Source organism: Ambystoma mexicanum, chromosome 2p (assembly GCF_040938575.1).
Source record: "Ambystoma mexicanum isolate Mex_15411 chromosome 2p, UKY_AmexF1_1, whole genome shotgun sequence".
NCBI lineage: Eukaryota > Metazoa > Chordata > Amphibia > Caudata > Ambystomatidae > Ambystoma > Ambystoma mexicanum.
In genome coordinates, this window is record NC_090923.1 from 779770164 (window position 1) to 779796013 (window position 25850).

General features: G+C 45.2%; 1 protein-coding gene across 4 annotated transcripts in view; it reads left to right on the forward strand.

Annotated features, from left to right (window-relative positions):
• Positions 1-25850, forward strand: part of LOC138566786 (cytochrome P450 2F2-like) — a 376524-nt gene that overhangs the window by 188280 nt on the left and 162394 nt on the right. The gene's annotated exons all lie outside the window — the stretch shown is intronic.

The following is a 25850-nucleotide window of genomic DNA, read 5'->3' on the forward strand; positions in this document are numbered from 1 at the left end:
TAGTAGTCCTCAGCCTTAGTCCTATCCTCCAATGAGGGGCCTTCTGTATGAATAAGTTCCGGTAACACTAGGTGCCTTCCTCTTCTTTTTTGCTGCTGTCATCAGCTAAGTACCCATTTTCATATTCTGTTCCGAATGCTATTATTATTTATGAGAATACAAGCGTTTGTGAGCATATATGAACGCTTTAATATAGCATAATTTATGAACGAGTATTTAATGTATATGTTTGCTTAAATGCGGAGCGAATGCCTAGACCTGCTAAGGTGAGAATCTTTGTAGCGTGCAAATTTCCTTCAAATATCGGTGCTGTTTTTGTAGTAAAATTGAAATATACTGCCCGCTAGCGTTCTCACTAGCAACAAGGCACAGATTTCTGAATGAAATTAGAAGTTTAAGCTCCAGTCAGCTCCGGAGTTTCCGTTGCCTGACTGGGGCTCTGGCGCACGTCGCTGACAGCCTGCGTATGCTTGCGAATGCGCAGTGGGAAGTTTTCAGTTAATAATGGTCTCCGCGAGCACCAGAGACTCTTTCTGCAGGGCTCCACTATTTGTAGGCTATGCCGACCAAGAAAGGCACTATAGCGTTTCAGCTAGTTATCAGAGGCACAGTCTATCAAGGCTGAAAAGAATAAAAAAAAAAAAGAAAAACGGAAAATACAATACGATTCTGATACGCTCCATAAAGCTTCTACAGCTGCATACAGGTGACCTAACAGTCCTGTGGGTCTACAGTGAACCCATTTTTTGCCCCTGTATTCTACACACTGAATCATGGGTAGTGACAAGGGAGAAGAATATTGGGAGGAATACAGCGAGGAGCAGGAGCTGCAGGAGGAAGAATTGGATCTCTCACTCAGTTTTAAAAGAGTGCTAGTAGATTCCCTGGTAAGAGCCGTGGCTCAGGCAGTACAATCAATCCAGGACATGCTGCAGGTCCTAGAGAACATGTTCGGCACGAGAGCTGGCTTACGAGATGACCCAGGTGAGGGGACCTCCACTAACATGTCTCTGGAAGACACCTTTAGGGCGTGTAAAGTCGCATGGAAGAGAAAGCACTCCTCTCTGATATGGGGAAGAAAGAAAAGCCCCAGGAAGCAGCTGATGCCTTTAACAGGCTTAAAGACGCGTTTCCCACGAAATCAGCAGTGCCTAGACTCATACCCCCTACCCCAGGGGCGAAAAACATAGGGGACGCTCTATCATCCTCCGAGGAGGTAGAACAGGAGGAGGATCAAGAAGAGGACGACAGAAGCCTCAGTAGAGAGAGCATAAGAACTCAAGAAAAATCGACCTGCATCAAGAAAGCCAGCATAGTAGAGAGTACCCCAGAAGAAGAAGACATTTCGGATATGTTTGAAACAGATACAATCAGACACCCTAGATCCACAGAGTGGTCCTCATCTACAAGAGTAGCCACATATATGGCTCAGAAGATCAGAAAGCCTTTAGAAAAGGAGACCAGATTTCAGCTCAGGGCGCAATGTCCCAGACCAGAGCCTAGTGGTAAGGTGGCAGATACCCCGCAGCTAGATACAGACATGCTTACCTTTGTTACTAAAGCTGGGAAAGACACCAGAAAGGCAATGGACCGTGCTTGGTGGTCTTGTCAGGATTAGGTACTTGACCTCACAGGGCCCATAGCGAATATCATGGACCTAGCTGAAAGGTCCAAGGACACAGGTGAACCCGTGGATCCATTTATCCTAGCTACCTGGGCTCAACGGGCTGTGTGCCTACTTGGAAATGCAAACACTGCTATCTCAGCCGAGAGAAGAAGATCGATGCTGTTGAAAATAGACAGCAAATTAGGAGATCTGGCCTCTTATGAAGTGGGAGAAGGGGCTCAAGGTCTGCTCTTCTGAGACACCTTTGTTAAGGAAATGAATATGTTCGTGGAAACTTACACAGCCCTTGAAAAAGCCCAAGCTTCAATAAGGGAAGTTTTTCCAGGACGTGTTTGTTTCCGGAGCCAGCGGACATAGAGGCCGATCGACCAGCTGTTTCGATTCCAACAGAAGACCCGAAGGTCCGACAGCCCAATACTGGGAATCGCAACAGCAAGACGCTTTCTTCCCGAATAGAAGTAGAGGATTCAGAGGCCGGGAGTTCTACCGACACCAGAACAACAACACAGGTGAGAGAGCGCAAAGCGACATATCCCCCTGTAGGAGGGAGGACCTTGTCCTTCATACACAATTGGCGCATGCTTTCAAAAGACGCATGGGTTTATCAGACTGTGCATAGTTATCATTTAGAGTTCTTGTAGACTCCCATAAAGCAGAGCCCCCCACCGTGCATTCACAGCTCGCAATCGGAGGCCATATTATTAGACACAGAGATTAAGGCGGTAGCTCACAAGCAAGCCATAGAGAGAGCGCAAACACACTCAATGGGTTTCGTGAGCAACATGTTTCTCGTCCACTGTAAAGGCAAAGTCCGACCAGTCATAAACTTGAATGATCTGAACAGCTGGTTACTTTACAGACACTTCAAGATGGAAGGAATACATCTGTTAGCGGATCTGCTCAGGAAGAACAATTGGTTAGCGCGTCTAGATCTAAAGGACGCATACCTGACAGTGCCTATACCACCGCAGTACTGCCAGTTCTTGCAGTTCAAGTGGAGAGAACAGATATGGCACTTCACGACCCTGCCGTTGAGACTCGCCTCAGTGCCATGGGCCTCCACCAAGCTCCTGAGGCCCCTTGCATCAGCCTTGAGAGATCAGGGCATTCAAATGATCATCTATCTAGACAACATTCTGTTGATGGCGGAGGACAGGGAGAGGTTGCTGAGGCAAGTACACTGGGCAGCTTCTGTGATGACAGGCCTAGGTTTTTCTGATCAATGCATAGAAGTCAGCTCTACTGCCATGCAAGAAAATAGATTTTCTAGGCTTCACGATAGATACGAGGAAAGCCACTCTGGAACTACCAAAACCCAAGATAAGATCCATAAAAAAGGATCTGAGAGCAACTCTGAAGAGACCGGTTATATCGCTTCGGAATCTAGCCAGGATAGTTGGACTCCTAGCAGCCTCTATTTAGGCATTATTTCCGGCTCCATTACATTATCGTGCCCTACAGAGGCTCAAGATCAGATATTAACAGAAGGGATGGAGATACCACCACCAGGTACCTCTAGACGAGAACAGCAAGACAGAACTCAGGCCAGGTGCGGACACGCAGAAATAGGAGGAAAATGGTCTCAGGAAGAGCTAGAGTTTCACATCAACTGCCTAGAACTCCTAGCGGGGTCCTTCGCAGTCAAATCCTTCACCAAAGACCGAGCTCTGTGTTGCAACCTCTTTTGGATGGACAACATTTTAGCTGTAAGGTATATGAACAAGCTGGGGGGTACGAAGTCCAAGATGCTAGCAGTGCTAGCCAAGAATTTCTGGCACTCCTGCCTAGAGAGGGAGATTTCGGTCAGAGCGAAGTATCTTCCGGGGGGAAGAATACGATGGCGGACTGGAACTCCAGGTACCTAAGAGATTCAAGTGACTGGAGACTGCATGAGTCAGCATTTGACAAGCTACAGCAGATATGGGGTCCCTTACATACAGATCTCTTTGCTTTGAGACTGAATACCGAATTACCAAGATATTTTAGCTGGAGACTGGATCCCGAGGCAGCGGGAACAGATGCGTTCCTTCACTGCTGGAAAGACCACACCCATTATGCCTTTCCCCACTTCGCGATGCTGGAGAGGGCACTAGCGAAGGTGTGCAGAGACAATGCGGAGCTGGTCATTGTGACACCAGAATGGAAATCGCAAGCCTGGTTTCCTGTTCTGATGGAATGTTCCACGGATTTCCCCCAGAGGATCTCTCGCATAGCGGATCTCCTGATTGACCCATCCCCTTATTCAGGAGCAGACGCTCACCCTCCTAGACTCGTAGCCTGCAGAATAACAGGTGCAGATAGTGCTTGCCAGGGCTTTCGGAGGAGTATCATTGGCTCCATCCACATTCCGGCAGACCTGTGAGTTATGGTGCAGGGGGCAGAGTATTTCTCCCATTTCAGCTCCTGTAGTTCACGTCATAAATTTCCTAGCATCTCTGACGACTTGAGGGAAAGCCTTTAGAACAGTGAGAGTATATAGGTCTGCCATCTCCCCAGGCACAACCTGGTAGATGGGGCTCCAGTAGGAGAACACCCTGCAGTAGCTAGGCTTCTTAAAGGAGTCAAAGTGAGCAAGCCCCCACTACCTAAGTACTCAGCACTTTGGGATGTTAACAAGATACTTCAGTTGTTTGAGCAATGGCCCAGAAACAATCTCTTGTCAGGAAAACAGTTGTCCAGGAAGCTAGCTACATTACTCTGTCTAGTATCATGTAGAAGGGTATCAGATGTTAAGGCCTTGGAGATCAACAGAAAGAACTTTTATCACGAAGGCATAGCGTTTAACATCGCGCAGCGTACTAAGACCAATTCTAATGTCATTACATACCCATACTTCCCTGGTAAAAACAAGCTCTGCGTAGCTCAGTGGTTTAAGTCCTATGAAGCAGTGACGGCAGCGATAAGGCCACAGAATGTAACTCAGCTATTAATAGCACGCAGGAAGCCTCATAGAGCAGTTGCTCCAGCAACTATTGCATGATGGGTGAAGGAGGTGATGGAGCTAGCAGGAATAGATATTTCTGTCTTTGGAGCCCACTCGGACAGAGGAGCTATGGCTTCTGGAGCTTTTGTATCTGGAGTTCCACTGCAGGAGATCATGAAAGTGGCAGACTGGTCTAGTGACTCAGTTTTCAGAACTTTCTATTTCAAGCCAGTCTCTAATATTGCATCAGCAGTAGTGCAAAGCTTTGAACAAGCAACATGCTTGCCTCTGGTCTTGTCAAAGAATGAAGATTGCCCAAGCCACAGCGCAGGAAGTCTTGATTCTATTAAAGACATGGAGGCAAGCATTATCCCACCCATTATGAATTCAGCTGGGGAGACGAGTGATGCTATGCACGGGGGAGTGAATTGTACTGTTTATTTGTTTCTGTATGATAATAACGGAAGCAGCAAATTCCCCCCCTAATGATCTCAATCTCTCTTTTATCGCTAGGAGAAGACCAAAAGAACTCTCTAGAATGAGTATCTACCATATCAGCAGAGAGTGTGCCAAACAAGGCAGATTAGTGAAGACGGATCAAGTTTCTTATAGACTGTTACTTAGACTATTTCAGGAGTAAGCAGCTCAAGAGCGAAAGAAGAGGAAGGCACCTAGTGTTACAGGAACGTATCCACACAGAGGGCCCCTCATTGGAGGATAGGGCTAAGGCTGAGGACTACTAGCCTACTGGGGATCATGGGGACGTAGTTGCTTCACTCCTCTGGTTTCTTTATGTTTACCTAGTTGAAGTTTTGTTTTTTGTGTCAGTTGGGCACTTTCAAGTGTAAAAAAATAAAAAAAATAATTAAAGTAAGATTTAAAAAGCTTTTGTTAAGCAGTATTAAAGAAGATTAAGCATAATGCTTGCCTCTGTGTCTTTAATAGAATCAAGACTTCCTGCGCTGTGCACTTGGGCAATCTTCATTGTGAAGCATGGGAATGAAGCCTTTTGTGTTCACATTTCAGTGTCACACATATTGTTGCCCTTTTGGTGAAGCTAATGAGAATGATATTTCATTGAGTTTTATTGTTTTTCTTTTGTAAAAAAAATAGCATTTCTTTATTTAAAGCTTAATACATGAAAACAAAGGCATCTCTCTTTCATCTCCCGGTTTCAATATTGGTTTGGTTTGGGATGGCTGTGGGGAGAGGATGCCCACTGATATTGAGATATTAACTTCCTGCAGAGGGCCTGGTTCCATCTTTGGCAACTTGCCAGATGTCTGTTTCTTTTCACAACAGTGAATCATGTCTGCCCAGGGTGAGAGTGTCAATTAGCCCTGATTATATAAAATAAAGCGGTGATGGCTGTGCGTAAGATAGTACTCAATGAAACAATTAAACTGTAGATGTTTATGTGCAGTGTGTACCCCTCTCCCTGCCATTATTCCCATTTAAAAAACCCTGGCCTGGAGGCACCCTTATATTTATGGTTTGTGCCTTAACCTTGTGAACTTAATCACGTTTGCACCTGCTATACCTGCTGTCCCTGCAATGCATAAATGCATCAGCCCAGAGATAAGCATGAAGCTAAGGGAGCTTGTCAGGTAAGTGATAAGAGTTGCCGCACACAACCTCGCGTAACCACTGAAACCACAATGACATGTGCATTTCAAATTGGTTCTCACATATATTTCTTATTATCACAAGACAAAATGAGGCAGCAGAAGGGAGGAAGAGGATTAGGGAGAGGTTATGGATGGGGGGGGAAGTATTTCTTGGGAAATTCAATGTGCCTCATTATGAGTACAGTGGAGTGGTAAAAACAGTGGTAATGTGGTGTTAATTGTGTTACTACCATTTTCCCACCAAATGACTGCAGTACTGTACTGTACGTTTTAGCATAAATTGGTGGTAAATTATCAATTTTAGCACCAGAAATTGTTAGAATGATTGCAACAGAATTACTGCTGTGTGTAATTACACCAAATTGCTAATAGAGTAATATGGACTCCAAAAATGGATTAACAGTACCATCCCACCATGAGTGATGGTAATTGTAATCAAGTTTGGAAGCAATGTCACATAGTTACAGCTGAATTATGCCCAAACTCATAATGACCTACAAAGTTAATTAAATGCATTTGCTTTAGTCCCTGATATTATACTCATTCATTGTTTCATAATGTACATGACTAGTTCAGTTAGATCAGGTTATAGGTCATGTACTCTTGTCATAGTGCATTTGACTCCTTAGTTCCTTGAAATTTCTGAGGGACTGGTCACCGGGAGATTTACATGGGAGCATGTAGAACAAGGATGCTTGCACAGGTCTTCAGGAAACCTCCCCCCCCCCCAGTAACGAAATATGTGAGAGAAGGATCTGTGGGGGTCATGAGTGTGCAGTTACATGCTGCTAACTGAAATCACTGAGTGTAGCCTAACACTGACAAATTGGTGCGATGACCCACATCTGCAATGCCCAAAAGAGATCTCAACAGAACCGTGGACCACCCATCTCTGAAATCCTGCCACCAACCAAAGAAGTAAGAGACCTTTAAAAATCCCTAACAGAGAATCAGAGAAGAGGTGACTTTAAGTGTTTGTCTATTTTAGGGCTTAAGCAGAAGCCATATTTTGTATCAAACAACAGGGGTGCAATACAGTGCAATAAAAGGTACTTAATTGGCATAACAACTTAAGCAAATATTGTCAAAGAACACAGTTTTAAATGAAATACCTAATTTATAATACATAATGGCACCCGAATACTGTACAATTCTTTCAATTCCACATATTTAATATATGGAGTTATTGGCCTCGTTCTTAACATTGTTTTAATTTCACAGGTACAGCAATTGTACTTATTCCAAACTGTGTATCATAGACCAATATTAATTACCTTAATTCCAATTGCCTTGTGCCAACACGTGTTTAGATCGATTTTATTGCTCCTAAGAAAATGGATTGAAAGGCAAGGAGACACATAATTTAAGCTGAGAAGCAGCAAGAAAATGAAACCTAGTGAACACTAACTTAAAATAAATATCCAAAAGTCCTGATCATTTATTTATTTTCAAATTTGTTTATTGGCATTTGATATTTAGTACATTTACAGGACACCAGGCGTGTCCGCATTTGTAGGATAATGAGCATTTCAGAATAAAACTTTTAACATTTAACACATTAACATTACAACATTCAACTATCTCCCAGTGTTTGCTATTAAGGTGAAGTTGCTTGGTGGAGCAGGGGGGGGGGATCCTGATGGTCTGGAGGGGGGGAAAAAGGAGGGGGCCCATGCCTGTGAAAGCCCTGTGGGGTGACAGCGTGGTGGTCACAGGTCTTGTCAATTCAGTTCATGGTTCTGTTTCAGTGGGTTCATACCAGTTCATGGGGGCTTGTCATCTGAGGGGTAAAACAGGGAGTCGGTGAGTTCTTTCCAGACCTCAAGGGTCTTACTAGAGTCATCTGTGGATCTGGCCACACTGTCCTCCCAAGCCGTTGTTTCTGCTCTTACCCAGCGTTTCAGTTCAGAGTGCCAGCTTTTCTGTTGGGGCCCAGTCGTTTTCGTCCAAGACATTGCCATGGTCCTCTTTGCCAGTATACACATAATGTCCATTAATCTGGTGAGGTGCTTGAGTTTGGCCAGTCTGGTGTATGTGCCGAGCAGGCATTCTTCCGGGGTCCATTTGTATCTAGTCACCCCCAGATTGTCGCTTGTCTGCTGTATGGCGGTCCACAGGGATTGTGTCCTAATGCACTTCCAGAACACGTGGATCAAGTCTGCATTGCTCTGTCCACACCATGAGTTAGGTATGTTCGGTGTAGCAGGTTGAGTTTTATTTGTCTGAATCTGTGGTTCCTGGAGACAGACTTGGGGAATGTCAAGGCCCTTTCCCATTCTCCATCTGACAGTTCCCGGCCCATGTCTGCTTCCCATTTGTCTCTCAAAGCGGAACCCCGTGGGTTGGGGACGTTGCTCAGGTGGGCATAGATCTGGGACACCGGCTTCCAGCCCTCGCCCAGAGCATAAAGTAGTGTGATCAGGGGGTTTGGTTCTGGTTCTTCCGGCCATGACGACCATTTGGTTATTGCTGTGGTTCTTATCTTCTGATACCACAGGAACTGGCCCGTATGGACTCCATCTACTTCCTGAAGTGTTTCAAAGTCTTTAAAGGCCCCATCCGCAAACAGGTCCCCCCATGAGTATATCCCGTTCCTTTCCCAGTGCCTGAGGTGGTGCAAATCTGCGACGGAGCCACATAGGTCCGAGAGTAGTGGTATGTCCGGGGAGTAGTGGGGCTTAGAGCAGGCGAGGGTTACTGCCCTGCACCATACTTTTTGCCCCAGGATAGCCATGGAAGGGGCATTTCGCATTAGGTGGGAGGGGGCCCAGATGAGTTCTTTCATATGCAACGGGGATACTAGGGTCTGCAGGAGGGGGGTCTCGGATGTGGCTTCATCTGGTAGCCATTTACTGACAAAACTAAGCTGTGCTGCAAGGTAGTACTTTTCGAAGTTCGGGAGTTGGATTCCCCCTTGGGTGTACGGTAGCATCAGGGTGGATAATGCTATTTTGCGTCTCCCTGACCCCCACAAGAAGTCCCGGGTTATCCTTTCTAGCAGGCGGAAAAAAGGCGCATTAATGTAAAAATGTATGTTCTGGAACCCGTACAAGAATCTGGGAAGGACAATCATTTTAATTATGGCAGCTCTTCCCATCATGGATAGGGGGAGTTTCGCCCAAAATTGCATGGATTTTCTCAAGGCTGGGATTGCAGTCTTCGTGTTGTGTTCATGCATTAATGTAGAGGTATGCATTATGTGTATACCTAAATACTTAAATGAAGTCAGCTCCCAGTGTATTCCTACCGCAGGAAGTTCTGCTAAGTCTTTCCCCTTGAGGCCTGCCAGAGGGAAGAGGCAGGACTTTGCCCTACTAAATTGTATACCAGAGAACCTTGCAAAGTTGTCTAGGATGTCTAACATCGTGGGCACGTTATTTTGTGGGTCTCTGATGTACAATAGTACGTTGTCTGCGTAAAGAGAAATAATATGGTCAATATCCCCCAGCCGTATCCCGGCATCAAAGAATTGTTTTCAGAAGTATATGGCAATGGGCTCCAGTCCCAGTACGTAAAGCATGGGGGAGAGCGGGCATCCCTGCCTAGTGCCCCTGCGTATGTCCCAGGCTTCAGATATATTTTTCCCTGTTTTTACTCTGGCCGTAGGTCTGTTATAAAGTATCTTGATCCATCTAATGAACCCTGGCCCAAAGCCGAAACTCAGAAGAACCTCCACTAGCCACTCCCAACATATAGAATCGAAAGCCTTAATAGCATCCAGGGACAGCAGCGCATATGTCTCCGTATTGGCCTCTGTCTGGGCAATAACCTGTTGCACTCTACGTAGGTTCATGGTCGTGTTCTGGCTTGGTATGAAGCCACACTGATCCTCGTGTACCACTTCTCCTATAATTTTAGCCAGTCTGTCTGCTAATACCGTGGTCAATATTTTCACTTCGCAGTTAAGCATGGCTATTGGGCGGTAGGAGTCACATTTGTCGGCGGGCTTATTTGGCTTAATGATTGGAATTAACAAGGTTTCCCTCATGCTGTCAGGAAGTATCCCTCTCTCATGTGCCTCCTGGAAGACTTCATGTAACAAGGGTGTTAGGGAGGTCTCATATGCCTTATAAAACTCAGTGGGCAGTCCGTCACTCCCGGGGGTCTTAGCATTGGTCAGTGACTTGATTGCCTCTGCTATATCCTCCGCTGTGATATCTGCGTCAAGGGCTTTAGCCTGTTCAGGGGTCAATTTGGGGAGCCCTATTTCCTCCAGGGTGTCTATGATTTGGTCTCGGGGAACCTGATCCCTGTGAGAGTAAAGGTGTTCGTAGAAGCCCTTAAAGGTTTCGTTTATATCTTGCTGTGTCTGTACTACCTTACCTTCTTCAGTCTGTATCATGGTAATCGTGTGCTTGGGGTGTTCTTTCCTACACAACCAGGCCAGCATTCTGCTAGGTCTATCGGCTTCCCTGTGCGTTCTGTTTGTTTTGGTGGCATAATCGAACTTGGCTAGTCTTTCCCAAGCCCGGGAACATTTAACTCTAAGTTCCTTAAGGTTATCTTCTCTTTGGTGAGTATTCACCGGGGTGGATTCGAGCTGCTCAATCTGTCGTTCCGACTGATCTAATTCACCCCTCAATTGTTTCCTGATGCCCCCTGCTTTCGCGATGATTTCCCCCCTCGCCACTACTTTGAGAGCGTCACACATCGTGCTCAGGCGGGCAACGCTTCCCGTATTCCTCTCAATAAAACTATCTGAACACCGGATCACTTAAGGCGTCTATCGGCATTCTCCACATAGGATAGGGGGTCTGGGGCCAGTTTGATTCCAATCTATTAAGAGCGGTGATTGGTCTGATATGGTCCTTCCCAAATATTGCGCTTCTTCTATTTGTGACAGGTGTTCTTTGTCTACGAAGATGTAGTCCAAACTCGTGTGAAGATCATGAGGGGAGGAGAAGTATGAGTACCCCCGAGAATCAGGATGGCGCTCTCTCCAGACGTCAGCCAGGTTCAACCTATCTGACAATAAGGACAAGGCTGGGGTTGCCGCTGAGGGCCCTTTCGGGTGGGGCTGGGACCTGTCGAGGCTCGCATCATGGACACAATTAAAGTCCCCCCCCATAAGAAAATACCATGCCTGTAAGGTGCGATTATAGCATACATGGAGTTCAAGTGTGCTGGAATGTTAGTATTGGGGAGGTAAGAGTTCACTATGCATATTTCATCCTGTTCCAAGCGGCCCCAGAGAATTACAAACCTGCCCTCAGGGTCTGTCTCAGACCAGGTTAGGTGGAAAGGGAGTTGGGGATGGATCCAAGTGTACACACCTCTTGCGTATTTAGAGTAGGTAGTGCCCACGCCCTGTCCCCCCCAGTGTTCTCCCAGTCTAGCCAGGGAGTCCGCCGTGCAGTGCGTCTCCTGCAGCAGCGCTATCTGCACTCTTTTCCTGTTCAAGTAAGACTTGATTCTATTTCGGCATAAGTAGGTTCCCAGGCCCCTCACATTCCAAGTCATTATCTTTATTTTAGTATTAGATGCCATGTCGAATCAATCGAGTTGTCAATGAATCAGTCCGGCACCTACCAGTGACTTCCGCGGCGTCCCCTGGTCCATGCCGTCTCCCCTCCCGTCCACCTTCTCCAGCATCGCTCATTTCACTCGTAGGAGATTCAGTAACTTGAGTAACTCCCATTGCCTTGAATGGGGAAAAACAAACAAAACAAGATGAACAGTCCCTAGCAGTTTCTCCCAACTTGCAACGCTCAGGGGGTCCCGAGCCTTCCAGGCCACTCCTGGCCTTCCGGATCGGGTTGTGTGTGGGCAGGCTGCTCACACAGTTTTCAATGGGTTGTGTTGCCTAACTTCACTCGTCTGGTCCTTTGAGCTCTCGTCCGATCTAGCTTACTTGTATAGCTTACTTTACTGAAGGCTTGCATTGGATGGTGCTTGGTTGGGGTTGGTCGTTATGTGGGGAGTACCCGTTTCCTCCTCTTTCTGGCAGGTTCCCAATCAGCCCCGGTCCGACTTTGAAGGTCCTGTTCCATCATCTGCCAGGTTGTTATGTTCAAGCCACATGTTGGCCGCGGCCGGAGTCTCTAGAAATATCGCTTTTCCATTATAGAGAACCTTGAGGCGTGATGGGTAGAGCAGCATGTACTTTTAATTAAGATTCCTCAGGCGGGCTTTTATCGGGATAAAGGAGTTCCTTGCTCGTTGCACTGCAGGGGTATAGTCGGGGTATATAACTATTGTTGCATCATGCCTCTTTATCTCCCCTCCCTCTCTGGAGTATCTCAATATGGTTTCTCGATCTCGGAAATTTAAGATCTTAGCTATAATTGGGCGTGGATGGGATCCGGGTGGAGGACGTTTCTGGAGGGATCTGTGGGCCCTTTCCACAGAGAACCCTTGGGAGAGGTTACCCGGTCCAATTTCCTGTAGCAACAGCGTTTCGATGAAGTCTGTCGGGTCTGGGCCCTCCGAGTCCTCAGGGACCCCTAGTATGCGGATATTGTTTCGGCGGGCCCGCCCTTCGGCCTCTTCGGAGCAGGCCTCCAGCCTGATCACTTTCTGTTCCAGATCCTGGACCGTCCTCTTCAGGACTCGGGTGTCCTCTACGTTTTCCTGGAGGGTGGTCTCTGCCACTGTGATCCTTTCCGTTAGGTTGCGGGCGTCTTGACGCATAAGATGAATGTCCGATTTCACCTCTTCCAGTCGTCCTTCGAGTGATGTGCGGAGGGCCGCTATTGCTTTGAGGACTTGCGCATGTCTGAAATCCTCTCCTTGTTGGGGCAGTTCCTCGACAGGTTCTGGGTCTTGTTGCGACTGTCTCTGGGGTCTAAGTGTCGTGAAGGAATCCATGGTGACCAGTTTCAGCTTGCCCTTGGGGGGAGACATTTTTGGGGGGGGGGCTGCGGGTTCGTTTCCGCGCACTGTGTAGATCGTCCTAGTACCCCCCTCTTTTTGACTGATGTTTCGCAAACACCCCTCTCTCGGATCAAGGGCAGTTTGGGTGGGGTGCTGTCGCTGTTCGGACCGTCGATACGGCCGGGCGTAGGCCCCGGCTGCCCTCCGGTTTCAGGGTCTTGGCCCGCCTTTGCCACTGTGTCTAGGAAGGAGCTTCCCTAGGGCCGGCCTGCAGGCTCTCGGCTCGTGAGTTTCGAATCCAAGATGGCGTCTCTCAGAAGCTTATTTGGGATTTGGAGGGGCGGGAGGGGTCCACCATCTATGTCGTCGCTGGATTGCCTGCGGGGTTCGGTGTTTCCCGGCCCTCCGTTGCCAGGGGCTTATTGTCCGCTCCTTTTCTGGGAGCTTCGATGGAGGAAACACAGGTCTATCAGGCAGGGTCCGCTCCCTTCTCCTCACCGGCTGCACTCTTCCCGGCTCGGGGCGGATTTCTCCGCTTCCACCTCGATCGCTCCGTAGGCCCGGGGGGGGGGGTGGAATCCCAGACTTCTCTGCACTTCCACGCAGTCACCAGGGTAGAGGCGGAGCCGGAGCGAGAACAGTTAGCCCTGGTGGCCTCGGTACCAGCATGCGTCTCGCCCTGCAGTATGTTGGTCGCAGCTCTAGTCTTGGCGCGCAACGGGCGCCGCCATCTTGCGGAACCCCAGAGGCTCGAGTTTGGGCTTCCGTTTTCTGGCTTTGCTTCTCCGATTCGGGCCGGGAGTCAGGGAGAATGTCGGGAAGCGGTTCCCCTTCCGTTCTGTCTGGTCCTGGATTACCGACCCGTTACCACGATATTCTTGTCATATGGAAGGATCACGGACGGAGCTCTGCAGGAGCCTGTCTTCACAGCATGCGCGCAGGCCACGCCCCTCCAAACGTCCTGATCATATGAAGACGTACTAAGACATAAGGATTGTGGAGCACAGAACTAAAGTATTCATAATGATAAAGGAATTGAACCAAACAAGCTAACAGGAGACATCCTATGGAAATAAGCCTTGAAGAAGATCCAACGAATTGAAACACATGTTGGCACTAAGGCATTTAGCATTATAGCATTTTAAATTATTTGGGATACAAATTAATGGAACATGTATACAATGAGGTATTTCAGTTAAACATCATTTCTGTTGAATATTTCCTCTCTAGCTTCATTTAAGATTAGGATAAGTTGCCCTTAAACTAAATCACTGACATTAAGTAAGAAGCCATTCAAACAATACATGGTGCAGCTGATTAACCACTGCAACCTAATCTGGTATTCCCTAAATGAAAGGCATGGAATACATACTTGATACATTCTCTACAGTAGTGATCATTTTTGTTTTCACCTTTTTTCAAAAAATCCATACTGCATTATGCACTTTGTCTTCTCTGGAGGCACATGGGTGCCTTGAAATAGGATCCCCATTTGGTGGTTATAGACAAAAAACAAACAAGTGTACATGCCTGGAGGGAGCTGGTATTATTGCAAGTATAGTTTTCTAAATAAGTGTGTTTTAAGTTTTTTCTTAAAGCTGTCCAGAGACCTGCAGCTTCTGAGCTCAGATGGCATGGCATGCCAGTTTCTGGGTGCGGTCACCCAAAAAACACTCTTTTTATGCATAGCCAGGTTGGCTCTGGGGACTTCTAAACATTTTTGCTCATTTAATTGGAGAGTTCTAGTTTCCTTTTTTTGTTGAGTCTATGGACCATGTAGGCTGGGTATTGCACAGCCAAACATTTGTAAGTTATGGTAAGTAGCCAAAACTCAATCCTAGGGAGGTGTCTCCGAATGTTGGATACATGGTCACATTTTCTCATCCCTGTTATGGCACTGATGATTCTGTTTTGCACTACCTGTAATTTAGCCACTTCTCCCTTTCCAATACCCACCTGCAGGCTACTGCAATAGTACATTTTAGATGCAATAATTGCTCAAGCTACTGTCTCCCCACTCGTTTGGGGAACAAATGGGCGGATATGTGAGATCACTCTGATATAATATGCTGAGAACGAAATCAGAATATTCACTTGTGCTTTCATGCAGAAGTCTGATCAAATAAGACTCCAAGTGTTTTTATCTTATCTTTCGTGGGAATTTCATGATCTGCAATTCAGAAACCTTTATGTTCTCCACTCAACTTATTCAATCTAGGCCTGGAGCCCATGATCATCAATTCAGTTTTGTCATGGCTCAGAGCCAACCCGCTCATACCCATCCAATCCTGACTGAGGTCATAGATTACTTTAACCAATTTGGCATCTTCCTCGTAGTTGCCTGTCAAAGGGATGAGGCATTGGGTGTCATCCACGTAATTTGAGAAGCAGATCTGTTTTTCCCGAAGCATCTGGAATAATGGTGTAGTAAAGTTATTATATAAAACTGGTGGTACACAAGCGCCCTGTGGACTCCACATCTCAAAGGGACTAGCTGTGCCTCTGCTGTGTTACTGCATACCCTCATGGTTCTGTTTCCCAGAAACGATTGCATCCAGTACATGGCTTGATCACTGAAATTAGCAAGTTCTTGCAATCTATGTAAAATGAGTACCCGGCGAGAGTCAAACAGAATGCAACAAGCATTCTGATTGGCTCTCGCCGGGTCCTTACCCGGCAGAGAATCCTTCGATTCTCGGCCAGGATTCCAGCCGCCTTGTCTTCGGCGGGGGCGTGGAAGCCCCTCAGCCACTGAGGAGGCACGAATGGGGCCATACCCGCTCCGAGCCTCCCCGCGGCTGAGAGGCTGCCTTCACCCCCGCCTACCTTTTTGCTCCTGCGTCCCCGCGGTGGAACAATAGCAGGCTCCAGCAGTGTGGAGACTTGGAGCGGGCCATCCCCGCTCCGCGCCTCCACACGGCTGGAGGCTTCCATCGTCCCCCAGTGGGGACGCAGGTACGTTTTTCTTTTCTTCCCTTCCCTCCCAACCCCACTTACCTTCTGCTTCTTTTTTTTCTTTTTTTTTTCCGGGAGCGGGCGCGCTGGTAACACTTGTGTTCCCAGCGCATCCACTCCCAATGGCAACCATGGAAAGGGAAAACGGACTCTGTTTTCCCTTTCCATGGCAGCCATTTTCTTGGTCATTTCTTTTTTTTTTTTCTATCCCGAAACTCTACAGTGTTTCAGTGTGGAGGATATCCAATAGTAGAAATCTTTCCTTTTCCATATTCTTAAGACTTTAAGTTCTTCTGAGAAACAGGCATTTTTAATGTGACTCTTCAACTTCCTGCATTTTAACTGCGCCAAGGTGTTCGTCTCACTTTCTAGAGCATCCAGGAGAGCATTAGTCATATATTTTGCAGGGTACTAGAGAGAGTTTTTCCATGTAAGGTGCAGAATCCACTCCTTGACTGACTCTTCAAATTTCAAATTTCTTGAGACACACCAATTTTGTTTCATTGCCCTACTTTTGATTTTTGACTCCCATCAAACACAATGAAAAAGTGGTCCGACCAGGGACACAGAGCAATGTTGGGTTTGCTCAACATCACGTGATATGAGGCCACCCAGTCCAGGATTATGCCCTTAACATGAGTGGGTTCATTAATATGGTAACCCATACTTGCCATAAACTTTTCTAATTCCATCGCTGCTGCATCATCAGTGTCTGCTTGCCGCAGATTAAAATTGCCCATTATTATCCATTTGGAGGAGCTTTTAAACTAGGCAAAGATCAGAATATTGAGGTGTTGGACAAAGTCTGGCATGGTGGTGGGGGGACAGTAAATCAACATTATATTCAGCATTGTGGAGGAGTCCGTCCTAACCTTAAACATAGTGTTTCACACCCTATAGGACCATCCACCTCCAATTTCCAGATGTCAAGCCTATTTTTAAAAATAATTGCCACCCCTCCTCCCCCTTGGTTCTCCCTATTAACCTGTAATATAGAGTATTCGTTGGGAACGGCAAGTAGAATGCCTATAATATTTTGCTCTTCTCTGCAAATTCAGGCCATTGCCCAAGGATAAAGCAGAGTGTTCTTGTCCTATTTTACTCACAAAGACCTTCATATTCTCATAGAGTGTAGGGAAATAGGACTCCCAAATGTTTTTGTAAGTAGGACAGTAAAGGAAGAAGTGTTTTAGACTTCTCCGAAGTCATATCCAATCTATTTCTATCTTGTAGTCACTCACGCTGTACTAGTTGAGTGTTTGCTTGTCCTTCAGGGGTTTTAATAAAATTAGGTAATATGCAAGTTTACAATTTTTCCCAATGTCCTGTAGCATTCTAGCTTGCTGTCCTGTCCTAGTTTATCTCTCTCGTACATTTTGCTTTGCTTTTACGAGACTGTTGTGAGTCACAAGTCAATTTCCCCTCCTGCCTTTGTTGTAATATGCTTTCAAGCTGTGGGGCACTGCTGCGAAACAGGCACAATTCTGTAATATAATGCTCAAGGCATTAAATTGGAGACGTCCAGCCCTTTAAGATGAGTAGCAATACCATGGAGATGGATGGGGATGCAGATTTTAATCAAACATCAATAATTCAGACGACACAAATAACTTGGCAAATGTTTGTCTGTTTTAATGCAAGTAACGAAAACAGGTAGTACAACGAACATCAGCAATCCCTCGATACTCAACTCTCAATCATTTCATTAAAAAGCTGGGTCCTTAAACCCAAAATTGGTCATAGTTGACGTGCTGACTTGCGTCATTAGCAACATCATCCTAGGTAGCAAACTTCTAAAACCTATTGGGAAACGGGATTGGTTCTAAGTGAATAACTAAGCATAGGTGTTATATCTGTATAGAGTAACAAAGAGAAATGATTGAATATTTAACATCAGGTGGGGCAATTAAGCTCTCCCTTCAAAATGACCACTGTGAACATCACAAAATGTATGACATCAATTGGCTACACAAACTATAGGACCCCCAACTACATGGTCCTCTACAATTGGTTGGCAAATAACCCCGTAAGTAACTTTCCACCTACGTGAGCAGCATGCAGACTGACCAACCAGGTGCGGGTGAGCTTGTCTTGACACCAGCTTCCCACCAATTAAAAGTACACTCCATCATCACCTCAATGGTTCAGTGTCAATTAGTGTTTGAAGCTGGCCTTGAGTCTATACTGTTCCCTGGGATTTTTTAAGGAGTATGCGTACTGTCTGGCTTCCGTGCGTAGGTGTGATCTTCTCATGCATCCAACATTCTTCCATCACGTGACTGGACACCATGATTTGAACCTTTTCGTGTATTTGATTTTATTCTCCAATAGTCCTCTGATGTCTTTTGTTTTCACTTGACCTTCTTGAACAGGAGCTTCTGTTCTTTCACTTTAATTGTATCCAATGTCAGTCAATTCTAGTTCTGATAAGACCTTTGCTCCCTTTGGCACAGCCAACTCCTTAACTCCTTAGCTGAAATATATTCTGTTTAATTCAATTGCTTTTGTTACTGCGACACTGAATTGAGGCCCTCCTCATTGCTCAAGACTGCAATATACGTAGTGGAAACATTCATTCTTTATTCAATCCATATGTATCTATGAGGTATATATGTATATGGATATGATGTTGCTTGTTGCGATCTATTCACTATAAGCATTTGGCTAGCTTCATGATTGCTTTGCTGCTTGCGTTTCATTGCATCTGTACACGTTTAAACTAACTAAGTATCTTCCTCATGCTTATGGCATAAGTCTCTTCATCTTGATCCCAAGATGTCTCTTATCCTTGGTATTTCTTTGTTCTTCATAAATCGTCTGCCTCTTTGGTCTGGTTATCTTCTATACGGAGTCGATTCAGTTTCGAATGACGTCACCATTCATCTTGGTCATTCAGTTTCTTTGTTTCATCAAGAATTGCATTCCTTAATGGGTACTTTACTTCCCATATTCTCTTAGGCATAGGTATTCTTATGGCTACTGCACAGAGCCATTGCTCTTCTTCTTGCTTTCTTATTGATGTAGTATACATCACATACTTTTGTTCATACTTTTCAGGTAATGTAGGCAGGACAGGTATAGTGGGGGTACTTGGCTCCTCCTCTACACTCCTCTCTCTGGGCAATTTATCGACCACTCTCACATCGTCTTCTATTCCTAAACATCCTGGTCTGAAGAAGTCTTAGGGAACCATATTTTTATGACTCTCTTCAGGTATCCGGCCGATTTCAAATGCTCATCCGTGTACCATAATCTCAACAGAACAAAGGTACTGGTATGTTTAGGGGTTAGCCAGTGTGAAGTGTAAATGAATTAGAAATATTACACCCGGTCTAAACCCACATAACCTTAATGGTTATCAATTTGCATGCGAAAATACATATTGGAACACTCCTAGACAATAAACAGATATTTACAGAGATTGATGTAAAAAAGAAAACAAATGTTTAATATCGTAAAAAATTAAGTACATATAGTAAAAACCAACGTGGAAAGACATGTGTAATCAAGAAAACGAACATTCATTTGCCATTTGTCAATTGGGTATGAGAGCTTTCAAACAATCTAAGAAAATTAGAATTGGTACATCAAGGAAAGAACATAAATGAAAAGCAATTACAATATTGACAAAAAGCCAGTTATATATCACTGGGATACTTGATTGAATCACAGAAAAACACAGAAGTACAAAGTGATGAGTACAATTGAACCTATATTCAATGTAATAGAACATATTAAGCAATTGAGAGTGGTATTCATTAGTAATTAGAATCAATTCCCAAAGTTGAAGATATTATGTGTCGGGATAGGGTCATGAGTGTGCACTGTCCACTTGGACTGCAGTAGATCCATCTTCCCACATATTTCCTGTGGTCCTTTGGATACAGGAACTTTGTTCCATTGGGTGCATGGATACTAGACATCACAAAGTCTATGATTTCTTCATCAGTCAAGTCTTTAGGCTTCCATCCTGGTTCAACATTGATCATGATCTTCATCCCTATGGCTTTCTTTGCTGTTTTCTTGCATTGTGACATTGTTATCTTTATCATACAAAATCCAAGCATCACTAATAATAGCAAAGCTCCAAGAAATTTGAACATATCTGCCATCCTTTGTGGAACCCATGAGAAGAGTGATTCAATCCAGCTGTCATCAGCAATATCTTCTACTTATTCTATCATCTGGCCATGGAGTTTCGTCAGCATGTCTATTGCCTCTGGCAAGGTTCCATTCTCGTCATCGTGAGAAGGTATAAATGTGCAACATGATTCTCCAATTTTGGCACAGACACCTCCATCTATGGCTGTGATCATGTCCAGGACGTATCTGTTCTGGAGAGCCATTAGTCTTACAGCTCTCAGTTCTCCTCTGATTGCATTGACTCCTTTTATAGTTGTGTTAATCATCTGCAGCAATTCCCATCTGGTGATGTGTAACCACTTAGTATTTGCTCCAACCTGGATTCTTGGCATAAAGATCATTGTGAACACTGATGATGTCTGGATGAACAGCCTGTGTTCATACGGGATAGCATCAAAGGCATCTATTGATTTAGCAGTGAAGTAGTTCTCTCTCTTTGTTCAACTTATCAGTTCCACAGATCTCATCTTTCTTAGATGAGCATCTGCTTTCAGAAAACTATCAATGTTCAGGTCACCTTTGGAATCACCAATGCAGGAACATCGACATTCACCAATGTGTAAATTCCTCCCCAATCTTTAGGCAGTCTGATGTAGGCTTGTGATCCACAAGCCCAATAGTGATCCATGATTACTGCTGTTCAATGCACCTTTCCGGGTGCATTGAATATTCGTCAACAGTTCTGATTTTCCTCCATTTTTCTTGTACCATTGTTTCTGAAGCAAAACTTAGAACTTTCTAATGGTACTATCTGCAATGGTCCTCCTCTGTCTTCGACCCATGTCAGCAGTTTAGCAAGTCTTGGCCACAATGGCTTGCATCCATTCTGCACTATGTCAATAGTAGGTTGATAACAGCCAATAACTACACATGCTCTGCAGATCACCACACCTTTTTCCAATCCGTCTGGTGACAGTACATTTCCCCAAATGTGCATTTGTTCTCTGTTCTTCCATCTGCGAGCTGTTACGCTCACCTGGCTCCCACAGGGGCGTCGGTTGGACCAGGACAGCTGCGGTCTTCACCCACGTGATGCGTAGTGCAGCGATGACTGACTGGATCTGCCCTCCTAATCTTGTCTGCTTAAATATTCTCCTGCAAGTGGAGGGATGGATTTAGCCACGTGTGGATTCAAGTGATGGCACCCCCACAGTCCTCCCCAACTAATCACCTCCGAAATGCCCTCACAGCAATCTCACCTTATATTCTTGAAAGATGAGCTCTCCATCCTGCGTGGATTTGCAGAGGCGCGTCGATTCCAGTTACTTCACTGGTTTGAAGGCTTGGGAGAGTTCTGGAGAGTATTGACTCTGAGGTTCCTGGTGAGGACCAGTAAGTATTAAGTTCATAGAGTTCAATATGACCGATGTTCACTCTTGTTCCCCCCCTTCCTTTCTTGTCTTGCAGCTGGCTCGTGAAAAGATGCTCTTGTGGCAGCTGGTGGCGCTCAGGTAAGAGTCTGTATTACCCGGCGCTGTCCGGTAAATGTTGTACGAGGAAAACGTGTTGTTTTGTCTCTCTTTATAGATGCGGCACTTGAAAATATGGAGAGTCACAAAAGGATGCCTCCGGTGGTAAATCAGGTAAGTCTATGGTGGTAAGAATTATATTTGTTGGTTCCCTCGGCTCACCATGTGGTTTTCTTTTGTCTCCTAGGTGCAGAAGTTCGGCGAAGAAATGATGGAGGCAGCGCCGACCCGAAGGATGCTGTGAAGACTGGTGAGTATGGCGCGGCGCTGCAGCTGGAGGTGCGGCGCGTGCAGAAATGATGTTCTTTACAGGTCCGGAGACTAGATGGATCCAGAATCAGGTGTGGAATAAAAATAAGTTTGTTTTCTAACCTTGTCCCTTTCTTTCCTCTTTGTTTTAGGAGCTCCGGATTCGAGGTGGGCGTGGCAGAAGACTGGATGCAGGCTGAAGGCACAGTGAGTGTTACGCTGCTGGATGCAGAATAACGCGAAGCGTGTGTTGCTGGTCGGGTGTGGTTTAAATAGCCTCAAAAGTAGTCCCAGGTAAGAGGTCCCTAGAACCACACCCGAGTAAAAAATAGTCCATGTAGAAAAATAATCCTTTTCAAGCTTCATGTTGAATTGGAGTCATTTGCAGCATGGTCTGCCTGAGGTAGGTAATGACTATGAGCCTGGCGCCTTAGGCGCCAGGACTGATTCCTACTATGAGCCTGGCGCCTAAGGCGCCAGGACCGAACCCAGATAGCCCCTAGCCGGGGCTGCTGAGGTTTTACTAAATGTCTAGATGGCTGCTCCCGGGGCTGATGGGCTTGGTCCGGATGCCTGGGGGTAGGCATCATGTCACAAGCTTCTTCTGCATTTCTTCACTTACCATCTAATGCCAGCTCCTTTCACTCCTGGTTTCACATATCTGATCACATGATTTCTCGTATGGGCTCTGTTTCTTGTCTTTATATTTTGTGTGTAGTCAACTTCACCTGGATCTGTCTTTTCAATTTCCCACTTGAGAGAAGCATTGCTTCCCATAAATTGACCTCTTGTTTTGCAAAGTGCTATGTGCAAAAGGCAATGAGCTGTATGGACATCCATTTCAATTGCTATGAAGATCTTTGACTTCCCCATGCTGTATGCCAGGAGTGCACATACAAAGCAGTCTTCATCTGATGGTCTTCTTCCAACTTCTTTCATGTGTTGATACCATGGGCCTCATTACAACCCTGGCGTTAAGGGGTTAACGGCGCCGTAAAAGGCTGCGGCGCTGTTAAACCCTTAACGCCAGATTCACACTTTAACGCCTGCGTTTTGCAGGCGTTAAAGTCCATCCCGCTAAGGGACCTTGGTGCTAATTACGGCACCGTAATTTACGGTGCAGTAAGTAGCGCCTTCCCCATTGAGCCCTATGGGCCAAAAATGGGAATGGGTAAGGGGCCATGGTGAATGGGGATTTACTGCCCCGCCAACCTTGGAATGGGGCGGTAAATCCGCCATCCACCATGGCGGAATCCGGCATGGACCATGGTGCTAATAGCACCATGGTCCAACGCCAGGGTTGTAATGAGGCCACATATGTTGTTTCCCAAATGTGCTGCACTGTCTAGATAATCATTCAGTTCATAATTGTCTTCTTGGGTGCTTCTTTTAATTCTCAAAGTCTTCATGTAGTTTTCTAAAACCACATCTCTGAATACATTGATATAACTTCTTCTGGCTGGTCGATCTGCAGGAACATCCATCCGGGTTCCCTGAGGAGAAGAAAGTTCAGCAAGTCTTTCTTTATCCCTATATCTTTTCCTGGCAATTGCTAAGAACGGCATATAGATTCTGCTATCATATCTGCTCGTGATTTTTCTGCTGGACTTGTACTTAGGCTTCTTGTCACTAGATCAGGTGTGTCTGCATGCATTATCTGTGTGGGCCCAATTTTTTTCAACACATTATTTTGCTTGTTCCGTCGACCCTGTCTCCGGCGTTCAAAAGTAGTGTTTGAAACAAGTGCTGTGTGTTATGTATTACTAATAACATCCATTTCAATCTCAGGTATCTGTCCATTTTTTCTAGGGACGGGAATGACTATGAATTGCCTGGGTTTCTTTTTAGTTGCCACGTTTACCCTTTTCTTCTGCTCAGACACATATACAGGAATCTTTGAATCATGCGCTCTTATATAGAATCCAGTTCTAACTGTCAGTGAAAGCAATACAAGTATGACTACAATACATGTGTAAAGAATACAATGATATGTAATGCGGCAGCATCTACTTCTGCGACAATTTGAACGTCTGTCCTCTTGGGGCAACACAGTGTTGTTACTTTGATTACCCATCTCGATCATTTGATGCTAAGGAAGGAAAACACTTTTTAATGACACCGCATTTTTAGATTACTTCTAGAAGCTTGTTGTTTTTCTTCAGCATTCGTCCTCGATCAACTAGCTGCTTTATGGAACCAATTTCTCCATCAGTCATGGTGTAAATGTTCCTTTATCATGAAAAAAGATGATTTCTGCGAGCGTCTATAAATTCTGCTTCATTAACCAGTTCCCAATCGATGCCTCCAATTTGCTTCAGTCCAGATGACATTGTAGCTTCCCTGTCAGCATGAACAAAGTTTTAGGTTTTAATCACTTCCTCGATCTGTCCCGCGGAGGAAAGCTTCTACGCAGCTCTGTGATTTCTCTCAGAATACATCACCACCTGGATTATGATACCTTCCAGGATCACATTAAAATTTGTAGTATTTCTTGGGTCTCTAAGAAAGGTCACCACATCCATGTGTCTTCCAAAAAGATGCGGGTAGTCTTCAATTAAACAAAATAACACCACACTGACAGTCTATGTGCTGCGTCCGGTGAAAGGGGCATTTGTGTTTTCCTCACTAAACTCAGGCAACTTCAAAAACTCTTCAATGATGATTATAAGCAATCTGCTAACGATCGTTTTGTTGTCAGTATTAGCAATAAAATATGGAATGCAGCAAGTTCTCCCCACCAGTGACGGATACGAACGTAACATCAGCTCAAAATATGTATGTATATGCCTAGAAAGGTAATCACTGGGTAACATCATGATTAACACCGAACAAGAGCTCTGTATGGCAGGAATCAGATACTGTATCCTTTTCCAATTGCTGTGTCCACAAAGTTTGGCATATCCTTATTCTTATCAAGGCTTAATTGTGCCTCATTCCTAAATTAATAAACTTTCTCACTTTTTTTGTTATCAAGGCTTAAGCATGCCTCCGTCCAAAGTCAATAACCTACTGTGGCTTTCAAGAATTCAGATCTTCTTTTACTCTCCAACTAGGATGCACAGAGTGTTCAAATGTGTCCTTTTACCCTTTTATTTATATCTGAAATGGGAGTGTCCAAATTAAGCCACAGTCCAACTAAAACTTCTTCAAGCTTTCCACTTGTTAGGTTATGCGTCCTTCTTCCTCATCATGGATCTCGTCTGCACGTGCTACAGTTCTTCCCTGATGTTTGTAGCTCCTTTTCGGTGGGGTTTAAACAGAGGCGTAAATATTAGTATTACCCGGGAAGATCCAAGCTCGCCTACCCTGTACTTTGACAGCAGGTGGCGTGACATCCTCGACAATGAAAGGACCATGAAAGCAGGCCTCATCCCACTTTTTCCTTGTGTGGTTGCGGATCAAGATTTTGTCACCTGGGTAAATTCTTGGATGTAGAAATTCGGGAGTTTGGATTGTTGAAGCATCTCCTTCTGTGTTATGTACTGCTTTACACCCTTGTCTCTGCAACTGTCCTGAAATCACAGAAAAAGTTCAAGTAGTTTTGCAATTCAAGTCCTAACAATTATGACGTTGGCTGAGCATCACTTCTAACTCGGGATGGAGGTATTAAAGGCATTCACATTCACCTGCCTGTCACAATCTCGTGCGGCATAAGATGGTGGTCAGAGCTTGGTTGGTTCCTCAATGCATAAAATGCCAGTGGTATGCAGTGCAATACTCTTTTTTCAAAGTAAGCTTCAACTTCGCTATTCTTTCTTTTAACAGGCCGTTGCGCTATTTCACAGATACCGTTCCCTTGTGGTTGATAAACTGAAGAAAGCTTGTGTTTTATATCAAGCAGCGAGGTGATCTGCTCCAAAACTGTATTAACAAAGTAAGGTCCATTATCTGATCTCATTATTTCACACACTCCCCATCTAGGAAACACTTCACACACCAAGAACTTGGCTGCACAGGTAGAGTCTGGGTGCGTACATGAACCTGCCTCTATCCATCTGGAAAAAGGACATACTACAACTAATAGGGTTCTATATCCATTACAA